At 43.0% G+C, this 16,140-nt stretch overlaps 1 long non-coding RNA gene across 1 annotated transcript in view; it reads left to right on the top strand.

The window, feature by feature from the left end:
- Positions 1-575: 575 nt before the first annotated feature.
- LOC112622983 overlaps positions 576-16,140 on the top strand; it is a 99,382-nt gene continuing 83,817 nt past the window's right edge. Inside the window, exon 1 of the long non-coding RNA XR_003119066.1 lies at positions 576-809. This is a non-coding gene — a long non-coding RNA (uncharacterized LOC112622983). The remainder of the gene's footprint in view (positions 810-16,140) is intronic.

Genomic DNA, 16,140 nt, shown 5'->3' on the forward strand with positions numbered 1-16,140 from the left:
CGGCTAATTTTTTTGTATTTTTAGTACAGACAGGGTTTCACCGTGTTGGCCAGGCTGGTCTCAAACCCTTGGCCTCAAGTGATCCACCCGCCTTGGCCTCCCAAAGTTTTAAGATTACAGGTGTGAGCCACCATACCCAGCCCTGATTTTCTCTTTGTGGATGGTTGGGCTGTTTAAGAAACACAGGTTTTTTTTTACTGTCTCCACTTAGAACCTTGTTGTTTAGGTCTTTTTCTATGAGTTCCATAGGCATATTTTTGCCATGATACTTGCTTGGACTTGATATTTCTAGGCTTCTTGAGGATTTATCATTCTATCATCTAGGCATCCTGCCTTCTGATCATTCTCCTTGCTGCTTCCATGCTGGAAGTGATGCTAGAGGCACAGGTCTGTGCAATTATTTCTACACCATAGGTACACGGGGTGCTTAATGGCAGAGCCTGTAGTTGTCAGTTGGTGGTTTAGACAAGTTACAGGTAAAACACTATGAAAGCCTGTGTCTAGATTCTTATCTCTCTTTCTCTAGTGGAATCAAAAAGACAGAAATGAAGTTGAATGCTGGGAAGTCTTTGTTTAAAAAAGTAGATGTTGTTGTCTAGAATCACAGAGACACTCAGAAGGAATTGGGACTGGATGTGGAGGAAAGACATCATAAAACTTTACATTAAAAGCCAAAGGTGTGAAGTTAGGTTTAGTCAAAAGTGTTAATTCTGAAAGACCAACACACATCATCCTGGACCGTGAAGGTGTGCCTTCTGTAAGTTAAATGGAATGAGATCTTCTTCAGTGCACCTGATGTCTTGGGAAGGGTGAGTTGAGGCATGGTAGATGTGAAACATGATCTCATTATAAATGTTCCCGTTTGTTTTATGTGTTCAGTTTGTTTTGTGCTATCTAGATAGGAAATCTAAAGGCTGAGAAACTGTCTGCTGTAGACATGGCAGTGATTCTTTGATACGAAATAGTTGGAGGGGATCCGAGTGATTGCGTGACTTATTTTTAGACAATACAGGGACTCCTTTGCAAAGGGAGGAGTTGGGAAGAATAGACATGTTAGGAACCAAGTTAGCCTGGAGTTTTCTCTGGTTGCCTGAAGCTCGAAAAAAATTGGAAGAAGAAATTACTCAATGAGAACTCACACAAACCTGCTTCTCCAATTATGCCTGAGTGGCCATGTCAGATCTGTGAACCTCTCAGCTTGCTTCTTAACAAACCCATCGTTTTACAAGGAAGATGATCTGGGTTAGAGGAATTATTAATTATGTTTCAGCTCACAAATTCCTCTTTACTATCACCCCTTTAGCCCCATGTAAACTCTGTTAGGGTTTGGTTAAGTGTAGAAACTGATATCTAAGCAAGAGTAAGAAGATGAAGTCACTTATCTCGAAATTTCTTTAAACCTTTAATTATTGTAAACAAAAGATCTGGTCTCTTTGGAGCTGGTAGTAATGTCTTAGTTTTGTGGCTGTTAGTTTTTCGACTCTATCAGATTGAGTCATTGTTTGACTTGAAGATCTAGAATAACATATCATCTATAAAGAAATGATTACAGTAATTGATCTTGATACTGCCTCCTCCTAATTGTATTTATATAATTATCTAAAAGGGTTTTTAATAGAATTACTGCAACAAGCCTGAAAAAGTCTGTGCTAAGTGGTAGCACCTTGAAACAGGATCATTATGATCCCGCCTTCAAGGGGCTTTTGGATTGATCTAGCCTGCTATATGGCTGAGTACTAGACTCAGTTACCCCATTCCTCAGCAAAAGAAACTACAGAAGTTTGAGGGAATATCAAACTCTTGGCGCACAATTTACATTTAGTAAACACTTGATAGGCAGTTGGTAGTGGGTGGCAGCATTTGCAGATGAATTCTGAAGTAGATGGTGAATGATGCTGAGATTTTATTTACCAGTCCCAGCCGACACTGCCTGGGCTCACATGATAAGATCCTGGTAGGATAGCATTTATTCTTCTTTTGCAGACTCAGCTAAGAGGACTTTGCAGTTGAGTCTGAATCTTGATCCATGTAGTCCATCCCCAGTGGTGCTATTTAGAAGGCCTTTTGTTGTCTGAGCGAAGTTGTCTTCCTGGCCTTACTACCGAATCTTGGCAAAGGATCAATGGGTAAGCCCCATCCTCCTAAGATCTCATATAACATAACTGGTATCAGGACACTGATTACATGCAAGCAGTTCCCACACGAAGAGCTTTAAAATTGAGATTTTTCTTTGAAATTTAAAAGAAGGTGGAATAAAAATGTGCTTGCTTTCCAACATAGATCGATTAGCTGGCACGGAGAGAACACTGGCCTTTGAAATCTATAGGCATCCTGTTGCAGGCCTGACCCAGCTGACCCTGGGAGATTAGTAATGGTCTGTGCAGCCTGCTCTGTCAGCAAGTCTGGCAGGGCGTGCACAGATGGTGCCAGTTGGAGAAAATCACTGCCGAACGGTGCACTAAAGCCTCCGCCTTGGCCATTCTGCCTCGGAGGAGGAGCTGAGAGTGAGACTGGGTGGTTTACAGACATGTTCCTGCCAAATGCCTTGGAAGAGACCTCAGAGGATGCCAGTCCGGGTTTAGGATGCATTTGCTGATTATTACTTAAGTAATGTTTTCTTGTCATAGCTTAGGCCTTCCTGAGTTGTTGGGCATCTGGGATTTTTACAGGGTCTGTGGCCTTGGGGTTGTTCTGAAAGGGAATTTGAAATGAGAACTGATCTCGTTCCAAACAGTCAAGCATAATGCAATACTTGTTTTCCTAGAGTCAATCAGCCTAGGGAAAATGCGAGTAGGCTGGAGTGGGGAGGAGGAGGAGTTTGAGAGTTTGAGTAATCAACTTAACCCGGGGTAAAAAGAATTTTATTATAGAAAGCAGCACACATGACCTCTGTCCTTCCAGCTGCCACCAGTTTCTGGGTTGTCGAGTGATACCCTGAAAGTTTACAGTCAACACTCCTCGTGTGGGGTCAGTCCTAGAAATGGGGACGCTGCTCTCCAAAGATAGGAAAGAAAAGGACCTCATTCCATTGAGCTATTGACTGAAATATTTTCTCAACAAAGTTGAACTGAGCTGAAACTGTAAGCCTGTTCTTCCTAATTAGACATTTTATTCTTTGAAAATTCTACTTGGAGTTGCGTTGAAAAGTCAAAGTTAAGGAAATGCATCTTTCTAAAATACTTCCATCTGAGCTGTACTTCAACAGGTTGAGGACAGGCTGAAAAAATATTAATGTTGAATGAAAGATGTGAGGGTGTCTGGGTGTCTGTAATTACAGAGGGTAACTGGATCAGTGAGTGGACTTTTCCCATTCCCACCTTTTTTGGTATTCTTCCTACCACAACTTTGTCTTTTAAGTCTCCAGGTTAGTTCTGGCATTGTAGCTCGTTACTGTTTAACAGACTTGTTTCATTCCTTTTGTGTTGTTTTATGAAATGTGGTGGTGTTTCATTCTGGAAGAATTTTCCTTGGAGATGCTGCTGCTGTGAAATGAGAACTTCTCTTTTAGGTTCTGAATGACTGTCCCCCACCCAAAGATACAAAGAAACCAATCCTGTTCAATGCACTCTAGTGCTTTTGAAATTGGGGTATGGGAACACGCCCTGGAGGAAGAGCTGAGAGAATGAACAGGGCATTTGCCAACCTCACACAGTGAGTGCAGACTGACACGTACAGCAATACTTGCTGGAATCTGGAAGAGAGAGATAGAAAGCACACTTAAATCAGACAGAAGTCTACCTTTTCTTGTTTAATAGAGCGTAGCTCAGGCATGATAGCTTTATCGACAAGATGGGAGGCCGAAGAAAGGAGAGAAGTCAAGGATGACTCAAAATGTGAGTTAGGAGAAAGCAGTGGGTACTGAAATACTTTGGCAAGAGGAAGATGAGGAGTTCGGTTTTAAGTAGTTCGTTTTTGAAATGTCCATTAGGTCTTTGGATATCCGGGTCTGGGTTTGATCAGAGAAGTCTGAGATGGAGATAGTAATTTGGGAGTTGCTGACACACAGCTGGTGATGAAGCCACAAGTGAGTAAGGTAGCACAGAGAACGAAGAGAAATGGGAGTGGATGAAATTCAGTATAGAACTAAAAGAACACTGTGATTTCTCTCCTGCGCTGGTATTTGAACAATGACATGTATTTGCCTAGTAGAAGACAAATAACAAAAATGACTTGGTGATCGTGTGTGGATCACGCTTGTTATATCTTTGATAGGGAAATTCAAAATGGTCTTTGAAAATGTAGAAATAAATTCTTGAGAATGACCCTGAAGTAGATTTTTGGAGTGCTTTGGTCCGTTTCACAGATGCTTTACCATTTGAAGTAGATGCCAAAACAAACGAGAAGATAGATAGCTCAGGGTTTGTAGTACATGAAGCCAGCATCTGCTAGTTTATTTAGTAGCAGGAGCAGGAAGAGCAGAGGGAGAAGAGTGCAGCAGCCGCCAAGAATAAAACCTGGTCAAGAGGCCACATCAGCCCAGCTTGGCAGACAGGCCTGGTGGCTTTGGTAATTATACTGGTGCCTGCTGTATGTGGGCCTTTTCCACTGAGTTTAAAAAAGGCTTTCCTCTAACTACCAGGTCTCCCAGCAGTTGGGCCACTTTTGCCCTCGGTGGTTTTTCCCTGTGGAATCTTTGTCGTGTCTGTGCTCCGTGGCTGTGTTTGCTGACTCCAGGGTAATACTCTTGGCCCTGCTGTTTCACGTGGCTCCTGCCCGTCTCCCCCTCCTGACTGAGCTCATAGAAGGTTTGTGAGGACATGCCCTTCGGGAAGAGCCCAGGAGAAACCACATGACTGTATGGCTAGACCAGCACACGTGGACTTTACCGAAGCCTTGTCTTTTTCTTTTTCTCCACCTCCCTCCCTTTTTAATCTGTTAGTACTTTTGACATAAATAATATGTAACTGACTCAGATCTATAGAAATATCATGGTGATGAGGGACCATTAGCACTGAGACTTCCTTTGGGTTAATAATTTCATTATGGATAGAACTCCCTTTTGACACTCACTTTTTTTTTTTTTAATTTTTTTTTTGAGATGGAGTTTTGCTCTTGTTGTTCGGGCTGGAGTGCAATGGCACAATCTTGGCTCACTGCAACTTCCACCTCCTGGGTTCAAGCGATTCTTCTGCCTCAGCCTCCCAAGTAGCTAGGCTAATTTTTTGTATTTAGTAGAGACAGGATTTCCCATGTTGGTCACGCTGGTCTCGAACTCCTGACCTCAGGTAATCCACCCGACTTGGCCTCCCAAAGTGTTGGAATTACAGGCATGAGTCATTGCACCCGGCCTTGACTCCCACATTTGCCACCAATTCTATTTTAAGTATTCTAACTCTGATAATGATATAGGAAGAAAACATACTTTAAAACTGTAGGGAAATCAATCCCAAAAAGAATTCCATGCTTCTTCCCATGTATACTTCCACTATCTATAGTCCCAGAGTACATCTCCAAGAGGCATTTTTGTTTCTATCCACATTGGGGGTGTTGCTCGTATCACTTTATGGGAGGAGAGATCCATAGGTACCAGTTAATAATGTATTTTGGGCCTCTTGTTATTTGTATGATTCTTCAGAAGGGGTCATAGAGTACGTTGAGACCAGGGTATCCTAAATACGTGCAGTTGGAAACACTTCTGGCATTTGTTGAAGTTTTTGTTGTTGTTGTTTTAAAACTCCATGCTGCTATTCTTAAGTTTGTTTTCTCTTTTTGCTCCCATCAGTGTTTTCTTTTCTTTTTTAAAATATTCATCCACAGTCTCCTTTATATAAATATCGGATAGTAATAAATAGTTAGGTTTAGTCTTTCTTTTCTTCCCCCTGCCTGTCATGTACTAAGTACTATGCTGCCTCCTGGACTCAAAGACGAGTAAGAAATGGTCTCTGTCTTTAAGGAACTTAGAGTCCAGTGGTGGTGGTTGCAGGGGGTTGGTGGGGGTGGGTGGACATAAATAGGTGCTTTTAGTGCAGTATGATATGGGCTATGGGAGTATAACTAAGCCATTCTTGGCAGGGACTGAAATCAGGGGCCACTTTTCAGAAAATGCTCTGGCTGGATCTTAAGGAATGGCCTGGAGTTAATCTTTTTTTTTTTTTTTTTTTTTTTTTTTTTAAGACAGAGTCCCACTCGGTCGCCCAGGCTGGAGGTGCAGTGGTGCGATCTTGGCTCACTGCAAGCTCCACCTCCCGGGTTCACGCCATTCTCCTGCCTCAGTGTCCTGAGTAGCTGGGACTACAGGTGCCCGCCACCCACCCGGCTACTTTTTTGTATTTTTAGTACAGACAGGGTTTCACTGTGTTAGCCAGGATGGAGTTAATCTTATCTAGGAAACAGGGCTTGTTTCCTAGCCAGAGGGGTGATCTGGGACTTGACCATCATGGGGAAGGGCGATAGCTACAATAGTTCGGTATTGTTGGGTTATAAGGGGGTAGGGGTCAAGTGCTGGAAGACAAGGCTGCAGAGCAAAGCCAAGATCAGGTCTTAGACTAAGGGTCATGTATGTAGCTGGCAACGTGTATTCAACAGTAGACTACTTTTCCAGCTATGTGGAGTCTGGAAGGAATTGGGGAGTGGGAAGAGGTGTGCAGTAGGGAATCCAGTTAAGTGGTTATTGCCAAATGGATGAAAGATGGGGGCCTGCTGGGTGTCATGGCTCACACCTGTGATCCCAGCACTTTGGGAGGCCGAGGCGAGTGGGTCACCTGAGGTCAGGAGTTCGGGACTAGCCTGACCAACATGGCAAAACCCCATCTCTACTAAATTAGCCAGGCGTGGTGGCACATGCCTGTAATCCCAGCTACTTGGGAGGCCGAGGCAGGAGAATTGCTTGAACCCGGGAGGCGGAGGTTGCAGTGAGCCAAGGTTGCGCCATTGCACTCCAGCCTGGGCGACAGAGTGAGACTCCGTTTCAAAAAAAAGAAAAGAATCCGGGCGCCTGTAATCCCAGCACTTTGGGAGGCCGAGGCAGGTGGATCATCTGAGGTTGGGAGTTCGAGACCAGCCTGACCAACATGGAGAACCCCTGTCTATACTAAAAATACATTAGCCGGGCATGGTGGCGGGCCCCTGTAATCCCAGCTACTCGGGAAGCTGAGACAGGAGAATCGCTTGAACCCAAGAGGCAGAGGTTGCAGTGAGCCAAGATTGTGCCATCACACTGCAGCCTGGACAACAAGAGTGAAAACTCCGTCTAAAAAAAAAAAAAAAAAGGTGAGGGTCTGAATGGAGGCAGGTGTAGGCAGTGGGGATAGTCAGGAGGAGACAGATATGAGGAATATTTGGAGATTAACTCACAGGACTTTGTAATGGTTGTGATGTGGTAGTTATGGTGTAGTGTGTGTAGGGGGTGGTAGCAGGTGAGGGTTAGGGCTCTTAATTTTCTAGCTGAAATGATTAGATAAACGTTACCAGCTAGGATTGGAAACAAGGGAGGAAGGGGGTTAGGAGGTAGGGATACTGATTGCGAGTTTGTTCCACTAACACATTTCTTAAACATTTCTTCAACTCTTAAACTGTACCTATGGTCATGTTTTACTTCTCCCTCATAAAAGTTAAGGTGGCCGGGCATGGTGGTGCTAACACTTGTAATCCCAACACTTTGGGAGGCCGAGGTGGGCAGATCACTCGAGACCAGCCTGGCCAACACGGAGAAACCCCATTTCTACTAAAAATACAAAAAATCAGGTGGGCATGGTGGGGTGCGCCTGTAGTTCCAGCTACTCAGGAGGCTGAGGCAGGAAAATCGCCTGAACCTGGAAGGCAGAGGTTGCAGTGAGCCGAGATCACACCATTGCACTCCAGCCTGGGTGACAGAGCAAGACTCTGTCTCAAAAAAACACACACACACACACAAAAAACAGTTAAGGTATATGAAGGTATATGTTCAGGCTAGGCAGTAGCTATTTTGAAAACTCAGGACTAAAGGAATTCCTGGGAGTATGAATAGGATGATTAGAGTTGCAGTGTCCATTGTCATGCAGTAGAACATCTTGGAGAGGTAGGTACACAATAGTGAGCCATCAGCAGGCAGCATTTCCAGCAGCTGGAGGAATAAGGGTCTTGGTCCTAAGTGGTTATCTGGATGGTGAACAACCGCTGCCTCCACACGTGGCCTGCAAGACCGTATATAGCTTGCCTTCTTACTATACCACCTCTGGGATATCATTCCTACTCTTTTCCTCTTTGCTTACTTTACTGTAGCCACGTTGTCTTTTTTTGCAAATATTGTTTGAACATGTCCAAGCAAACATGCTTTAGCTTCAGGCTTCTGTACTTGCTATCTGATTGTCTGGCGTTTTCCTTCCTTTCTGTTCAAATGCCACCTTTAATAGAGGCCTCACTGAGTGATTAAATATAATATACCCTGCCTTCAAACTCTCTCTATTCCTTTATCCTGCTTTTCTTCATGAAACGCATCCCTCTGACGTTGCATAAACACTTAGTTGGGTTTTTGCCTATGTTGCTGGTGGGAATGTGAACTGTGGGAGGGTAGGGACTGCACACCATTAGTGTATTATTTGATTGTGTATCTTCAGGGGTTTTGAAAGTTGTTCTTGGAGAAGATATCCTGTAAAGTTGTGCTTTGCTTTAGAAAAAGTTAACATAGAAAGATATTCTTTTATTTTTATTGTGAGACACTCTCACTTTGCTGCCCAGGCTGGAGTGCAATGGTGTGATCTCAGCTCACAGAAACCTCCACCTCCCGGGTTCAAATGATTCTCATGCCTCAGCCTCTCCAGTAGCTGGGATTACAGGCACGTGCCACCATGCCTGGCTAATTTTTGTGTTTTTAGTAGAGATGGGGTTTTGCCATGTTGGCCAAGCTGGTCTTGAACTCCTGGCTTCAAGAGAGCCGCCCGCATTGGCCTCCCAAAGTGCTGGGATTACAGGCATGAGCCACTGCACCCAGCCCAAAGATTTAAGATTGCTAGTGAATGGCCGGGCGCGGTGGCTTACACCTGTAATACCAGTACTTTGGGAGGCCGAGGCGGGTGGATCACGAGATCAGGAGATCGAGACCATCCTGGCTAACACGGTGAAACCCCATCCCTACTAAAAACACAAAAAATTAGCCGGGTGTGGTGGTGGGCGTCTGTAGTCCCAGCTACTCAGGAGGCTGAGGCAGGAGAATGGCATGAACCCGGGAGGCGGAAGTTGCAGTGAGCCTAGATCGCACCACTGCACTCCAGCCTGGGCGACAGAGTGAGACTCTGTCTCAAAAAAAAAAAAAAAAAAAAGATTGCTAGTGTAATATAAACGAAGTTGATATTATGTACTGCTTATTGTGGGACTCTTAGATTGGTGTCTTCACCCAGAGCATTTTGCATGTAACGAGATTTACAACAAAGACCATCTATGTATCTCTGTTTTCAGCACTGCGTCTATTGTGAAAAATAATGTAAATGAATTGAAATGAATTGGACCTTTTAAGGGTGTGCTGGTTTGCCATTACAATATACTCTTATCATTGGACAAACTTCAATTGAAATAAATATGTATTTATCTGAAGGCAGAAATTATGCTTTATCATTAATAATTCAGAAGAGTTTTCAGTTAAGCATTAACAACATCATTGCCTTTGGCTGTGATCTGACTGCTTGGACTCATAGTAGTGTCAAATTGTTTTTCTCAATGAAGATAAAATTAAACTCTGGATAACCAGAACTCAGAAATCTCAACTCTTTAATCAGCATATGCTCCTTTGAGCATATCTCTTATAAGAAAGAGATATGTAATTGTAAAACCTATCAAGGATTTAACATTTTTGAAGTGTTCTTTCCTGGAGTTATCCTGGGATCTGTATCCATTTGGTCCAGTGTCTTATGACAGCATCATCTATAGGACATTAAATATTCTGGTTCCAAACATGACCTTGCAGAATTTGAAAATCCCTTGTCATCAAAGAAATATTAAATTATGTTCATTACATGCAAACATGGACTAATTAATACATATCCTAAAGATGTCAGCAAAAACTATAGAAAGGCTTCCTTTCATTGGGTGGGAGATTTAATTGGCTGATCTATACTGTACCTGCTAATGCTGAGATTCTCTGATTCCCTCACCTCTTACCCCACTCAGAAGGCTCACAGTATAAATGGGTTTCTGGTTAACTTTTAGTGAATCAGTAGTTCGATTTATCAAAACACCTCATTCAGTCGAGGTGTCCAAGTAATATGTTTAGTGCATGTACTTTTCTCAGAAGAATCTTCATAAAATATAGTGATCGTAGACAAGAGAATGAGTCTTTTTGATTTCCTAGAGCAATAGTGGATGCTTCTCCACATTTGCAAGTCAACATAGTGTGATTCTTTAGGCTCCCAGTGGTGTCGAAGTTACTTTTGTTACTTGGCATGCTTCCTTTATTGCGTGTGTGTGTGTGTGTGTGTGTGTGTAAAAACCAATAACAGTGGTGTTACTTTTGGAGATTTTTATCTACATGTATTTTTTACTCTATTAATTTTGCTATGGAAGTAATGTGTTTCCATCTAACATACATCTTGTAGGTCAGTATCACTCTCAGTACTTCACATTTACCCCTAATTTTTTTTTGTTAAAGGCATGTTTCCACCTCAGACACTAATTATTAAAATCGCATGATTTGCCAGATAAACACAACCAAGTAGTGTCATTTGAGCAACAAATCAATGAGCAAATATTGATGCAACACACATTCCACATGAGCATGACACCATCTGGGGTTCTGTACATGATTTGTAAAGGAAGACACAGAGTGTCTCTGCCTTTAAATGGCTCAAAGTCAAATTAGTGGGAGACTATGGAGAAAATGCAGAAAATCTTAATGAAAACTCTTAAACCAATTTTCACAGTTGCTAACATAGCAGTGTGGTCATTCATTGAGTATTTGCTGAGTGCCCTGCTACAAGTTGGAAGGCATACTGAGGGCTGGGGGTGCTTGGGGATGTGACACAGTCCTGGTCCTCTGGGAGTTTACAGAATGGAGTTTAGCATCTTTGACCGCACAGTTAGTAAGATGAAATGATCATCTTCAGTAATCCATAAATGTGAATACAGTAATTATGTTGATTACTCCTAGGCAAATTGTCTGGACGGTCTAATATCTGAATATTGTAGAAAGAGTAGTTTTCATTGCTAGGTACTGGTGAATTTGCTTGTGGATCTCTAAATTGTAGTGTGTGTGTATGAGAGAGAGAGAGACAGAGAGAAAGAGAGAGTGAGAGAGCGAGCGAGAATGTCTCTAGTAAATCATGTTGGATTTGGGAGTTCTGTATATTTCCAATTCTATTTTCAGCCTATATCTTTTCTTGTAGATGGTATAATGCAGTTAGAGCATGACTGCTGACTTTGTAGTTCATAGTTCTAGTTTTAAGTTTGACTTTGCAACTTACCAGCTGCATGCAATTAGGCAAATAACATAAAGTCCTCGAGCCTGCACTTAGGCATCTATAAAGAAAACATAATAAGAAACCCTCACCTAACTATGCCACCTGTTATATGAGGGCTCAAATGAGACAATAAAAATAAAATGAGAGGCTGGGTGCGGTGGCTCACGCCTGTAATCCCAGCACTTTGGGAGGCCAAGGCTGGTGGATCACGAGGTCAGGAGATCGAGACCATCCTGGCTAACACGGTAAAACCCTGTCTCTACTAAAAACACAAAAACAAAATTAGCTGGGCATGGTGGCGGGCGCCTGTAGTCCCAACTACTAGGGAGGCTGAGGCGGGAGAATGGCGTGAACCCAGGAGGCGGAGCTTGCAGTGAGCCGAGATCGGGCCACTGCACTCCAGCCTGGCCGACAGAGCGAGACTCTGTCTCAAAAATAAAATAAAATAAAATAAAATAAAATAAAATAAAATAAAAAAGGGCCGGGAGCAATGGCTCATGCCAGTAATCCCAGCACTTTTGGAGGCCAAGGCGGGGTGGATCACTTGAGGCCAGGAGTTCGAGACCAGCCTGGGCAACACAGTGAAACCTCATCTCTATTCAAAATACAAAAATTAGCTGGGTGTGGTGGTGGGTGCCTGTAATCCCAGGTACTCAGGAGGCTGAGGCATGAGAATTGCTTGAACCCAGGAAGCAGAGGTTGCAGTGAGCCGAGAACACACCACTGCTCTCCAGCCTGGGCAATAGAGCGAGACTCTGTCTCCAAAAAAATAAATAAATAAAAAAGTGAAATGAAAGGATTTAGAAAATTATAAATACTCTACGGAAATAGTAATGAGTGGTGCTGAAAGACTGGTTCTCATTAAATACCTCTTCTGTGAAAGAGGTGTTTCCATGAAACATGGTTTTCAGTGTTTGAAGATAATTTAGGCTGCATCCAAGGGTAAGTTATAGTTTGTGGGCTTAATAGTAGTATGATGGAAATGTAAGGGCTCTGGCTCGTCCTTTGACATTTATCATTGATAAAGGGAAATCCATGTGTCAAGTGATAATTCTAGGACTCTAAATTTCACTTGCAAATCAGGCTTAGACTTAACTTTCACAATTTGAAAGAATTATGTAAAAGCTGGCCATGTGCGTGTTTTCTTTTTGTTTCACTGAGTAAAGTTTCCAGCCCATGAAGAAGATGTTGTTGGTGCTCTAGTGTTCATTCATTTTTGTAGACACCACTTGAATGGAAGCTCATGTTCATGCTGCCATATGTTTTGTTCACTGCTGTAACCCCAATGCCTAGATAAAGGCCTGGTCACGAACAGATGCTCAATGGATTTTTCTTAAATTAATGACCGTCTTGAGGGACTGTTGTGCTTTAGGCACTCTGCAAGGCATTTGGAAATATTGGAAAAGTACATTAAGGGTATGTGACCTGAAGAACCCCAAAATTGAGCAGGGAGAAAAAAAATAAACAGCAAATGACAATTGTTTAACAAGTGAGGAGTTGTGGGGACCTGGATGCGGGGAAGGATTGCAGTCAGGAAGACTTCATGGACGTGGTGGTGACAATTACGTTCCATGTAATCTGTTCTTCTTCGAAGGGTGTTGGGGACAGTGGGAGTGCTTAGCTGTCTTCACAGGCAATAAGAGAGTTCTTTGTCTGGAGGAAATTTAGGAACAATAGACCCCGCATGATGGTTCATGCCTGTAATCCCAGCACTTTTGGCAGCCAAGGTGGGTGGATCACGAAGTCAGGAGTTCGAGACCAACCTGACCAACCCTGTCTCTATTAAAAATACAAAAATTAGCCGGGCATGATGGTGCGTGCCTGTAGTCCCAGCTACTGAGGAGGCTGAGGCAGGAGAATTGCTTGAACACCGCAGGCAGAGGTTGCAGTGAGCCTGAGATCACGCTCCAGCCTGGGTGACAGAGCAAGACTCAGTCTGAAATAAAAAAAAGAACAGTAATAAAATTGACTATTAAAGTCAGTCTGTGCTTTTATTATCCCTATGCAGGGGATAATTCTGAAGTAAGACTGTGATAAACCACTCCTGGCTGGGCGCGGTAGCTCATGCCTGCAATTCCAGCACTTTGGGAGGCTGAGGCGGGTGGATCGCCTGAGGTAAGGCGTTCGAGACCAGCCTGGCCAACATGGTGAAACCCCATCTCTACTAAAAATACAAAAATTAGCCGGGCATGGTGACAGGCATCTGTAATCCCAGCTACTTGGAAGGCTGAGGCAGGAGAATCGTTTGAACCCAGGATGCAGAGGTTGCAGTGAGCTGAGATTGCGCCATTGCACTCTGGCGACAAGAGCTAGACTTCGTCTCAAAAAAAAAAACCAAAAACACTCCTTTCCCCAATCCCTTTGAGATACTTGCAGAGGCAATCATCTCTTTGAAAGTAGAGACTTTGCAGGCACAGTGGCTCATGCCTGTAATCTCAGCACTTTGGGAGGCTGAGGTGGGTGAATCACAAGGTCAGGAGTTTGAGACCAGCCTGGCCAACATGGTGAAACCCCATCTCTACTAAAAATACAAAAAATTAGGCCGGGCGTGGTGGCAGGTGCCTGTAATCCCAGCACTTTGGGAGGCTGAGGCAGGCAGATCACTTGAGGTCAGGAGTGCATGACCAGCCTGGCCCACATGGTAAAACCCCATCTCTAAAAAATAAATAAATAAATAAATAAATAAATAATTAGCCAGGCGTAGTGGCGGGTGGCTGTAATCCCAGCTACTCAGGAGGCTGAGGCAGGAGAATTGCTTGATCCCAGGAGGCGGAGGCTGGAGTGAGCTGAGATGGTACTACTGCACTCCAGCCCAGGTGACAGAGTGAGACTCTTGTCTCAAAAAGAAAAAGAAAAAAAAAAAAAAAAAAAAGGCCCAGTGCAGTGGCTCACACCGGTAATCCCAGCATTTTGGGAGGCCAAGGTGGGTGGATCACCTGAGGTCAGGAGTTCAAGACCAGCCTGACCAACATGGAGAAACCCCGTCTCTACTGAGAATACAAAATTAGCCGGGCGTGGTGGCACATGCCTGTAATCCCAGCTACTTGGGAGGCTGAGGCAGGAGAATCGCTTGAACCCAGGAGGTCGAGGTTGTGGTGAGCCGAGATCATACCACTGCACTCCAGCCTGGGCAACAAGAGCGAAACTCCAACAAAAAAAAAAAAAAAAAAATGGTAGAGGCTTCTGGCTTGGTAATAATTTTACAGATGTGTTAGATGTGTTGTATTAAACAAAACGAAACACTGAAACAACCTTAACTGTGAATACACATACAATCCAAGATAACCCCAGGAAAAAAGAAAATATGTTTTTTGTAACTCTCAGAAGTTTAGAAAAGCTTTTCTTTTCTCATTCTTTCAAAGCAAGATGATCTTTTTAAACATCTGCTGCATCTTAAAATTGATACTTTCTTGGGTCAGTCTCATGTACCATCACACTTCTATTATCAAAGAATGACCTTTCATTTGTTGAAAGATAATTTTTATGAAAAATTGATGTTGAATTCTACCATGTGCCTTTTCAGTGTCCTAGTCTGATCTACCAGGGGATTATTGTTATATAGTTCTTTTATTCCTAGACTTAAACAAAACAAAATCCTTTCTTGTACCAGCCAACTGTGCCCCAAAATTCATAACTCAGAGCTCATCATTCTCTGTTGAAATTTTATCTTTTCAGTGTTGTGCAATATTTTGGATATTGTCCATATTATAGGCTAGTCAGGATCTGCCACCTTGCTATTTTTCAGGTATGTAGAAGGAGGTGGAAAATTAGTCTCAATACCTAAATCAAACAAAAAGTCAGTTTATGAAAGTTCTGAATTCTTTAGGATAAATTTTTGTTCTTTGAAGGCTATGACTTACCAAATGGTACCTAATGCTGTGTGGATAGCCATGCTCACCAAAGTAGCTTATTTACCCGGCAGGATTGAGACCATTGATTTTTGTAGAGTAAGTCATAACAGCTTATTAACATTCCATTATGCTGAGCATAGAACTAATAGGAGAACATCTATGAGGTCAGGGATCAGAAGTAGACTTCAGAACGTATTATTCAAAAAAAAGGATGCGATGGAGAACATTTACAGAGGCCTGTGGGTAAAGCAAAGTCTTCAAGGGAAGATAACAAAGGATGAAACAATGGTGTTGTGTAACTTTCTAGTGAGTGAGATTTTGTGAATGCAATCTATAGCTAACTTAATTTACTCATCAAAATTTAGCTGACTCCAACATGCAGACACCTTTTGAGCTTCCTCTAATTTTCTTTTACTAGGGGGTTTTACATATTTAGCTCAACTAATTGAATCAGAAGATGCAGGAACATTGTTGGAATGTTTGAATCTCAATTAATGCTTCATATTGGGATGAGGCACTCTGAAGGCAGAAAGGCCAGTTGGGACACAACTGCTCGGGAGGGGCAGGAGGCTGTGGCCATTCCTATAAGACAGTTCAGGGCCGTTCGAAGCCAGGGAGACCTGACAGGGATCTGAGAATTACACAGTAAGTGAAATGGAACAATTTTTCTACTGTTTTAGCTATTATCCAGAGCCCATGTTAGACCCTTAACTGGCCTTGGAGTGAACTTGCCATTTGAATAATTTGGGAGCTTTAGGCAGTAAAAACTGGAAGAATATACCTGGAAAAGCAGGTTTGAATGCGAGGATTTGGTTATATTAAGATTAAATTGGGGCCGGTTGCAGTGGCTCACACCTGTAATCTCAGCACTTTGGGAGGCGGAGGTGGGTAGATCCCTTGAGGTCAGGATTTCGAGACCAACT

Source organism: Theropithecus gelada, chromosome 4 (assembly GCF_003255815.1).
Source record: "Theropithecus gelada isolate Dixy chromosome 4, Tgel_1.0, whole genome shotgun sequence".
Taxonomy (NCBI): Eukaryota; Metazoa; Chordata; class Mammalia; order Primates; family Cercopithecidae; genus Theropithecus; species Theropithecus gelada.